Source organism: Tachypleus tridentatus, chromosome 12 (assembly GCF_004210375.1).
Source record: "Tachypleus tridentatus isolate NWPU-2018 chromosome 12, ASM421037v1, whole genome shotgun sequence".
Classification (NCBI taxonomy): Eukaryota; Metazoa; Arthropoda; class Merostomata; order Xiphosura; family Limulidae; genus Tachypleus; species Tachypleus tridentatus.
This window is the reverse complement of record NC_134836.1, coordinates 113,619,936-113,630,487: the sequence shown is the minus strand read 5'-3', so window position 1 is coordinate 113,630,487 and position 10,552 is coordinate 113,619,936. Positions and strand designations below refer to the sequence as shown.

The window sequence follows — 10,552 nt, the reverse complement described above, 5'->3', positions numbered from 1 at the left end:
TAATTTAAATATACACTTCAGTTTTGATATACATAACTGGTGGATTATGTTTAATAAAACATTCTTAATAATAAAGGCAATTCTGTTATTATTTATTTGAGAATGATAAGTTTCAAAGCTGTAATGCCTGCGTCACCTTATAAAAAACATTTTTATTCTAGGAATCGACTGTTATATTCAACTAAATCAAGTCATTGGTTTCACGTTATACTTTTTAAGAAATAAATGATGACGTCCATTTCTAAAAAGATTTGTTTATTTGTTATTAAGCACCAAGCTACACAACAGGCTATCTCTGCTTTGCCTACTACGGGTATCGAAACCTGATTTATAGCAGTGTCAGTCCGAAGACATGCCGCTGTGCCACTAGGGGGACGCTCCAAGAAGATGTTCCTTCGTTTGTTTTGTTTTTCTAATTTCGCGCAAAGCTACACGAGAGCTGTTTGCGCTAACCGTGCCCAATTTAGCAGTGTAAGACTAGAAGGAAGGCATCTAGTCATCACCACCCACCGCCAACTCTTGGGGTACTCTTTTACCAACGAATAGCGGATTGGTCGTAACATTATAACGCCCTTCTGGCTGAAAGGGCGAGCATTTTTGTTGTGACGGTGATTCGAACCCGCGACCCTCAGATTGAGAGTTGAGCGCCCCCACATGGCCTCCCCAAGAAGAACTTGGAATGAGATACATCTACATGGGGCCAACTGCATCGTGTTTTATATCAGTTAATCTGGCAAATCTACAAACAACCAGGCATCACGGTATTCAAGCTACCAATACAAGTGAAAAACTGTTATTTGTTATTAACTTAAACAAACAATATAAAATGGTACAGCTCATATCAATCAACATTAATAAAGATTAACTTCATATCATCACAAAACGAGTTCTTTCATTGTGAAGCCAAAAGATACACAATGGACTATCTGTGCCTTTCTTACCACGAGTATCGAAACCCGATTTTCAGCATTGCAAGTCTGTAGATTTATCGTCAAGCCACCGAAGGAGTTGGGAAGCACTCAGTGAGCAAGAGGTTTGTGCTTTAGAGTACATCTTAAAGAGTATCGCATTAGTTATTGGCCCAAAACACCATATTTTCGTATATTAATATGTTATGGACATGAGTTTTGTATTCTAAATTTTGTTCAAATAAAATGAAGAAAAAACAGTTATAATTCATTACTAATAATATTTATTTTTGGTTATATATATAAAAAATTATAGATTGAGATTTTACAAGATCGTTGAGTTAAATAGTGAATAACCCTAGAGCGGGATAATTGTGAGGCAGGCGTGTCGTATGACCCAAATTTGATTAAATAACATTTAACGTTATAGGGGTGCTGAGTGGTTAATTATTATTATTATTTTTTAATATTGCTTAATTCATAAACAGCATGGAATTGCTGTGTGAGAAAACACTTCAAAATACCATGTGAAGTCTCGTCTCATTCTTTCAAAGTACCTTTGTCCAGGGTTACCAATGATCGGTGAATTACCCCAAACCGGTGTAATTCAATGAAAAGTAGTAAATCGAATGATAGACTGAGTTTAAAGATCGTTTTTTCCAAGTATCTTAAATAGTTTGGCAGTTAAATAACTTACAGGTATAATATAAATGCATTGTTAAAATCAATGCTCTATGTTCTTGAAATTCCTATGTAAACATAGGATCATTGTGTGAGTGAAAGACACATAAAAATACCATACATACATCATTAAATTTATATACTTAATTCTAGTTACAGTAACATATCAATAACAAAATCTGGTGTAGATTGTAAGTTTCACTTGTTCTTGTTGTTGTATCATATTTTTACTTTCAGAAAGATTGGGCGCAAATATTTTGCTTGAGAAGTTTACACTTTCGTTATTTTAAACATTTTTTCAAGGTCGAGGTGACGAAAAAATAGTGCGACACTGACTTCTGCAACTAGCAACAGTGGCTTTTTATCTTTAATCATAATTTAAACAAACTCTCATACTTATAAGATATATTTGATTGTTAACACTGTTCTTCACAATTTCGCAGCAAAACTAGTAATAACGTTTAGCATGACGATTTCTTAAACGACCAATGAAATAACCCCGCGTTAAGCGTTTTCAGCTGTCAAATGAATCTCAAGCTGTATGACGTCATGCGGAACAATACAATTTACTCTGCGTAGACACGGAAGACTATTTCTCTCGGTGACGAAGTTGTTGTATTTTGACGTGGCTGCTACGTTTGTGTAAATTTATCCACTCGGGTTGTGGCAAAGTTGGTGACGAGAAATACGTAACCGGTAAGTACTCAGCTGAGCATTAATAACATCGGCTTGTGTTGTCCAGTGGGTGACATACTGTTCCTGAGATATTGTCAATTTGTTGTTTGTAATTTGTGTTTCGCTGATCTTAGATTGTCCACACTGAGCGAGTGTAGTAAAAAGGGAGTTTCCGTACCAACCACTTACTATAGCTTGTCCCTGTTACTGTGTTACAACATACATAGAAATAGGCTTAACGGTAGGCTTCGCGTCAATCACCATTTCTGAGATGTGTTCCGCCACTAAGCTAAATTAAAACCAGTGCTGTTTCGAGTGTTTTTTGTGGTAAACATTGTTTTAATTCAATCACGAAAACTTGGAATAGGATTGTGAAGTTAAAATTTTCTAATAAATTACTGGTTTACAGATGGAATTAATGAAAGGTTATTCTAGTTTTTAAACGGATGTGTTTAGATATTTTTCTTCTTTGCAAGAATGTAAAGCGCACATTTTTATAATGTTGATAGGTTGTGTATAATTAAAATACGATATAACGATACGTTTTATTATTGTCTAACGGTCTTTACTTATAAGCTCTCAAAGTGAAATGAAATTTTATTCGCATATTTCATACTGAGATGTACTGTTTTAAGTCACCTTATTTGGCTACAATTATTGTTTACGTTTCACACAGTATTCCATTCATACAAATGTAATTGCTAATGTTTGATAGGGTGTGTCATATATTTTTTTACTTCCATTGAAGTTAAGAGGTGGGCGTTTAGAAGTCTAATTATATTAAGAAAATATAAATGAAATCTATTATTGACATAGAATAACATTCACAAATCTTGTTGCACAAGAAAGAAATTGCTGGTCATAGTTTTTATTAATACCAGTGCTAAGTTATATAGCACTGAAACATTAAAGATTAATGATAAAATGTAATTATTAATATAAACATTGAAGAAATATAAGTGATTTTTGTTGAACCACTGCATAACTTGCAGGATTTCATATTTTCATACCTACAAATGTATTTTATGTACTTTAAGCTAAGAGAATATTCTCATGTTTTAATAATAAACTACTTTTAAATCTAACTGGAAATCTAATAAGTTGATTTTCATTGTAAATAACCAGTGTGAGCAAATAAATAGTCCTACCAATTTATGTTTTCTTTTGAATGAAGATTTCTTATAGTACACAGCTATAGTATTTGTTAAAATTTCCATGTATAAACACATGCACATTGCTTATTGACAACATGTTCTTTTAAGTTAAAATAATGGGTCTTTCATTTTCTGATGTTCTGTGTTGGTTAGGAAAATTGTGAGTTTAAGATAGTATTTTTGAAACTTGAAAGTTTTATTGCTATTAAAGAATGATGCGAAACGCATCATGCTCAATGATTTTTTAATAACTCAGGAGTGGAAAGAAGAAATGTGCTAGTTATTTCAGTGTAGATTTAATGGTAAATAATGTTTTCAATATACCTTTTTATAGACTTGTCATTAAGAATAACTAGAATATTAAATATTTATTAACAGTTGCAGCTGGATTTTTATAACTACTTATTAAAATTTTAGGATGACTTTTGTAGGTTAAATATTTTAATATAAAAACTAGTTCAAAATGTATGCTAATATTTTTCTAACAGTGTAAAGCTAAGTCATTTAGGCTTATCATTGTGGTATGTGTGAGATGTGCAAGAATGTTTGATTTAATGTATCAACCTATGTATTTCATCATGCTGTTAAAATTAGTAAGTAGGTAAGCAATAACTTATAAGAAGGGTTCTATTGATGGTGGAAAATACTACATACTTGACAAAATATTGGTACGTCTGACAAGTATAATGTGTATTGAGCAATTTTGTATACGTACATTTGATGACAAAATTCTGCATACCATGTTTATTAGTGTTAAATAAGTTTGAACTTATCTCCTGTTTTATTTTATCTAAATGAAATTTCTTTGTATTCCAACATAAATCACTTCTTATTAGAACTGAGTAATGTTGGTAATCCAAACACAAGCATGTTTTTGTGCTCTGAAGGTTGTACATTTTGTATTATGAATTTTAGTGTTAATTAAAGCTACTATGTCAATCTTTATTGTGGTTGGTGTTTTGTTATATTGTATCAGTTACTAGGTCTTATGTATGTATTTCTTGTTCTCAAGAATCTGTTACTTTATTAGATTGTGTGTGTGCATCTATATAAATAAACAAAATTTGTGTGTGTGTGTGTGTGTGTGTGTGAAATAAACATGACAAGAAAAACTGCTGTTTGCAGTCCCATTTCTGATAAATGATAATACCTGTGGTAATAGCACCCAAATGTATTGGGGATATCCCATTTATCAAACATTGGAATGTGAATAAACTAGCCAGCTATCGTGTAAAATCAGTTTGGGGTACAGGTCTGAGTGCTTACACCCACAACATCTTAGCTCCTAGTACCTCTCACTGTCTGCAATTACTTGTGAGAAGACAGTCACCCTTGGTTCTTGAACATCTTAAAGTAGAAATGAAGCTGTCCTAACATTTCTACAATGTAAAGCTCTAAACCTCTGCTCTCACCGAAGGTATAAAATGGAACTAAATGACCTTAGACAATTACAAACTGTACTTCAAGAACTCTTAGAGGTAAGTGCCTTTTCACAACTGGCTGAAAACAGTGAAGGGTAGTTGTAGTTGATGTGGGTGTAAGCACTTGACTCCATATCCTTAACTGATTTTTCCTGGAAGTTGACAAGTGTATCATCAGTATTTGGATTTTGTATGGTAGATGGGATGTCCCCCAGTCCATTTGATTGTTATTACTATGGGTGTTATATGTTATGGCAAGTTAATAACTAAGACTGACATACATGCACATTCATGTGCATGTGTTGTTTGCATTACTGTGATATTATTCGTATTTGAGAATAAAACCTGAAATTGAAAAATTGTTAAAAATGTAAGTAGGCCTATCTTAAAGTTTTTATTTGCACTATAAATACCAGAACACAAACACATGCAGAAAAAATTTAACATTTTTCAAAAGTGCAAGGTATTATGTTGTATGGGGTTCAGCAGTGGATGTTTGCTTATTAGGGATAGTAATAAAGTTAATATACAATATAATTAGTAAGACTTTTATATTTGTCATGATAGTAAGTGTCCAAGTACCAGTGGCATCACTGTGTCCTACATCCTTGGTCAAATGTCAGCCAGCAATGGTAGTTGAAATGTAACATCTGTTACTATGAACATTGTAGTTGCATCTCTAGAACTGACTATGGCAACTTTAAGTTGTTAAAAATGTAAGTAGGCCTATCTTAAAGTTTTTATTTGCACTATAAATACCAGAACACAAACACATGCAGAAAAAATTTAACATTTTTCAAAAGTGCAAGGTACCTATCTTAGTTAAGGGATGGCTTCAACAGTGATTGTGATATGGCTTTTTCCAATTACACTAAACAGAAATGGTTGCATAACAGCTGAAACACAGTCTGCTATTCAAAATACAGATGGAAAATCTGTTTCAGAAGTATGTCGGAAAGAAACTGTATAAGTGGATGCATGTAAAGTGTTTACTTTCCTTTAACCATTTTACTTTTTACATCAACAGTAAGTTAAAAAATATAGAAAAAATATGCACAACATGATTTTACTTGTTATCCTTGTGGTCAATGCTGATTGTAGAGCCTAGACACCTTATTTTCATAGGCCCTACCAGCTTTACAAGTTAAACCAAAAGTTAGATAAATTATACATACAAAATTTCAAACCAGAATTTTTACAGGAGCTAGGCACTATGCCTGTTGTGCCTAATAAATAATGACACTGCCTATAGTGAGAAAAATAAGCAAATTATTGATGGAATAAAGTTGGACATTGAATCTAAAGTTGTAATCTAGTGCCATCATTTGCTAACCATACTACTGAATAAATTACTTATAATCAAACAATACATTCTCAAAACATTTTTGAAGTACTGTGGCAAAAGATGGTCTAATCTGAAATTATGCGAGAGTTTTAACAAAGTGAATTAGCCAATGTGTCTGAATGGGTACTGGGTAGAGGTACTTTATTGATGTCTGTTGACTTTAATAGATAAATGTCATGGAAAAAAATTAGTATTTGCTGTTCCCAGTGGAGAAGTCTGCTGCTTACGTTAATTCACTGCTTAGGAAGAGTATCATACGAGACCATTGCCTATCTTAGTACGAATAGGGAAAAACGGTGATTTATCTACATATAAGAAGGTATTATGCAGTGTGTTGATATTATGCCTTTTGTTTTTCTTTCTAAGAAAGTATGCTTGCAGGATTCTGTGCATGTTAAATAGTGTATTTGTTACAATAAGCTCATGTAATAATTGGTTGTTACAGAGGTATATTGAATGTTTCCATCCTTGCTGTTTATTTGTGAATGAGGTAAGGAGTTTCTGTGCAATTCTCTTTTTACTTGTGATATATGGTATGAACAAATGGGTTTTCTTTTGTTTATATGCGAGTTGTTGAGTAGAATACAGTATGTTAGTGTGACAAACCATCTGTGTAATAAAAATCAGTTATCCTTCCTAAGGAGTATTTTTAATGTGTAGAGAAAGAAGAATTTTCCTTTTAACAAGTGAGAATGTGTTTGTTGGTATGTGTGGATGATTCTATCCAAAGCATGCTAGTATTTTAAGATAAAGTATTGAATCTGTGTGCTACATAGAGATTAGAAGTGTTGAGTCTCTGCTAAGTAAAAGTTGTAATTTTGATAAGGGCCAAGTTTACTGTAATGGTTAACAAGTTTTCATGGCTTCAAAAATTTGTTATGCACATTAGGGCTGTGAGTTCACCATAAAAGCAATGGTCAAATCCTGTTATTTAGATAAGATACCTTTTTGTGTGAAAAGGTAATGGTTTTCAAATAAGTGTGAGTAATATCTTTGATTAAAACATTGTTTCTCCATTGCATAAAGATTGCAAATGAGGGTCATGCAGTGGTTTTTTGTAAGATAGAGGTGGTATGTGTGAATGAAAGGTATTCAGTGTTTGATAGATAGCATGGTAAATGTGGCTGCAGTTCATTTTTGTTGATAGAAATTGTATGTATCAATGAAAGGAACTAGATGTGTTTGTGTGGTAGATGAATTAATGATTCTCTGCTGTGCAAGGACCATGTGTATGTGTGATTAGAGTAATTTTGTCTGAATAAGATAGTAGCATGAGTGAAGATGTTGTTTTCTGCTAGAGAAGGAAGTGTGTACTGAGTGAAGCTGATTGTTTACTAGGATTCTGGTTTGATGTAATACAAGCTCAAAGTTTTAACTTAACTAGATAGCTATTATTACAAAAGCAACAGTATTGACTTCATAAATTTGGACAGTAAATTGAGTAAGCATGTACAGTACTGATTGTTTTTTTTAACGTGTTACGTTGTAAGTGTGGGCGTCCACAGATATTTTTACAGGGAAGAGCAGTGTCGTGTGAAATTGTGAATTTATTACATATTAATATACACGTGCTGAATGAATAAAGAATTTTGTCCTTTCCCGTGTGGACGTCCATGATATGAGCATCGTTAGTGGACGTGCCAAGATGGAATCAAAGTTATTCTGCCATACAAAAACACATCTTGTTTGAACTTGGATGGTGGGAAGACCACAAGTAATTTAAAACAAATTTTAAAACTTTACTTTATACAGAGGAGTGTCTCTATTGTATGTATATATAGGAGGTTGAGCCCACCAAGTTTCTGGTCTTTATGTTTGTGATTTTCCCAAGCATTTTATATAAGGAGTTTGAGTGTGTCTGTATTTTTTCATGCCAGCATAATTCATTTACCATTTTTTTGTGACACATTACTGTCTTTGAACAGAAATAAGCCAGTGAAATAATAACTTTAACATTTATATTGATGGGTTTTTGTATAAAATTTGAGAGATAACTCAAGAGTTATTATTTCTCAGTAAAATAAAGTGAAAGAGTGGATACTATCTAATATGTTTGTATTATATTTCAAAAAATAAGAAAATTAATGAACTGTAAGGGGTAATGCATTCAATAAATAGCAGTAAGTCTGGATTTACAACACTAAAATTAGGGGTTTGATTCTCCTTGGTGAACGTAGCAGATAACCTTGATGGGACTTTGCTATAAGAAAAACAAACATTCAATAAAACAATTATTTTTATTGTAAGTTTTAAGAATGTTACTGCATAAAAATTATTTATTGAGATAAAGAAACTTGAACAACATAGTACAAGACAAAATCTCTGAACCACATAATGTTAACTATAATTTGATAGCACTACCACAAAGGTACACAGTATTGTTTAGCACAGTGTATTCTGTTCCAATGTGATTTAAGCTTGAGCAAATGTGACAAATCAGTTCATTATACAATATTGTTTAACAACAATTAGGTCCGGCATGGCCAAGTGCGTTAAGGCGTGCGACTCATAATCTGAGGGTTGCGGGTTCGAATCACCGTCACAACAAAAATGCTCGCCCTTTCAGCCGTGGGGGCATTATAATGTAACGGTCAATCCCACTATTCCTTGGTAAAGAGTAGCCCAAGAGTTAGTGGTGGGTGGTGATGACTAGCTGCCTTCCCTCTAGTCTTACACTGCTAAGTTAGGAACAGCTAGCACAGATAGCCCTCGAGTAGTTTTGTGCAAAATTCAAAAACAAATAAAACAAACTTAACAACAAAGATATCCTCATCCATTGTGTTCTATTTACATTCTAATGTGTTCTTTACAGTACTGTAATGTTAAGGGACACAGATTGAACAATTTTACCGAGCATATGTAAAGTACAAACCACAAAAATCAAAAGGACTATTTTAAAATGATCCAACAATACAGGGTGTTCGGAAAGTCCCTGTGCAGGTTTCTCTGTTAATAAATATATAAGTGTACAGTGACTTTCCGAACACCCTGTATTTGAGTTTTGTTTGCAACGTACAGAGATGAACGTAAATGACAAGGATATCAAATAAACTTTTTGACATCCTAAGAATTAATTGCATAACGTATTTGGTGTATGTTTAATTGTTATTAAATGGTAAGAAAACAAGGCGTGTGTGAGTATGTATATATATATTTTTTTTATAGAGATTAAAAGGTGAGTGAAACTAAGAGGCCGTCGATGTTTATGTTACGTAATTGTTGATAGAAACGTGTGTGTGTTCTTATAGCAAAACCACATCGGGCTATCTACTGAGTCCACCGAGGGGAATCGAAACTCTGATTTTAGCGTTGCAAACCCGTAGACTTGCTGTACCAGCGGAAGGACTGATGGAAACAAGTGGTTACAAACATTGGTATAAAACACTCGTCGCTCGTGAATATTTTAGACTAATGTTAAGGTAAACAGATAAGTAATAATGTGGAATAAGGTTGCATGAATAATATTTGCAATGTTGCCAGAAATACTGCAAGTTATTAGATGGATGTTAATACTTGATAGCTAGACGAATACCACTTGCAAACACACAGATGGGCAAACAACTACATAGGATGGGCCGAAAAAATGAGTGAACTCCAAGTGGACGGACCAGCAGATCACGACCCAAGTAGACAAGATAGTGGAAATTATATTAGGGGGCTAATAAATAAACAAGTGGCCTGAGGTTTGGTCTTTGTCAGACTACTGTGGATAAGCCATGTCTGACAGAACGTACATGTGAAGTGTGCGTGAATAAAACATTCGTAAAGAGGGGGAAAGTTGTGTTTTTTTAAAGTGAAACAAAAACTATACACAACCGACTATCTGTCCTCTGACCACTACGGATATTGAAACCTGGTTTCTAGTATTATAAGTCTGCAAACGTATCGCTGTGCTACTGGGAGGCGAGTGAGTTGTGTCTGAGAAACCTAATCATGAGTAGATAAAAACTTAGAGTTGATGGGTAAACTGTCAGATATACTGCCGAAAACAAAGATGTTGAATTAATTTGATGACTAGTTTCACACTGCAAAACTAGGGACGGCTAGCGCAGATAGCCCTCGAGTAGCTTTGGGCGAAATTCAAACCACACTTCCTAAGTATTGTTAAGTTCATTACTAATTATTTTTTTTTAAATTGATAAATCGCATTTTAAGGCATTTTTATAGGCTGGGAAGGCCTCAGATTAAAAGAGCTTGGAAACCATTATACTTAATGATAGCTACCTGGAGACATACGGTAGAAAAACGATCAAATGACAGATATGATTTTTTCAAAATAAATTTGGTAGCTGAGTTCTAAAATATGGGATATTCTTGAAGTAAATATACCATAACAATGGGAACATTCACGTTGCTGAGTTGTTTTAC

The 10,552-nt window shown here is 33.5% G+C and overlaps 1 protein-coding gene across 1 annotated transcript in view; it reads left to right on the top strand.

Annotated features, from left to right (window-relative positions):
• The first annotated feature begins 1,795 nt into the window (after positions 1-1,795).
• Positions 1,796-10,552, top strand: part of LOC143235729 (uncharacterized) — a 33,611-nt gene continuing 24,854 nt past the window's right edge. The window contains exon 1 of the mRNA XM_076473937.1: positions 1,796-2,285. The gene's annotated coding sequence lies outside the window, so the exon portion shown is untranslated. The remainder of the gene's footprint in view (positions 2,286-10,552) is intronic.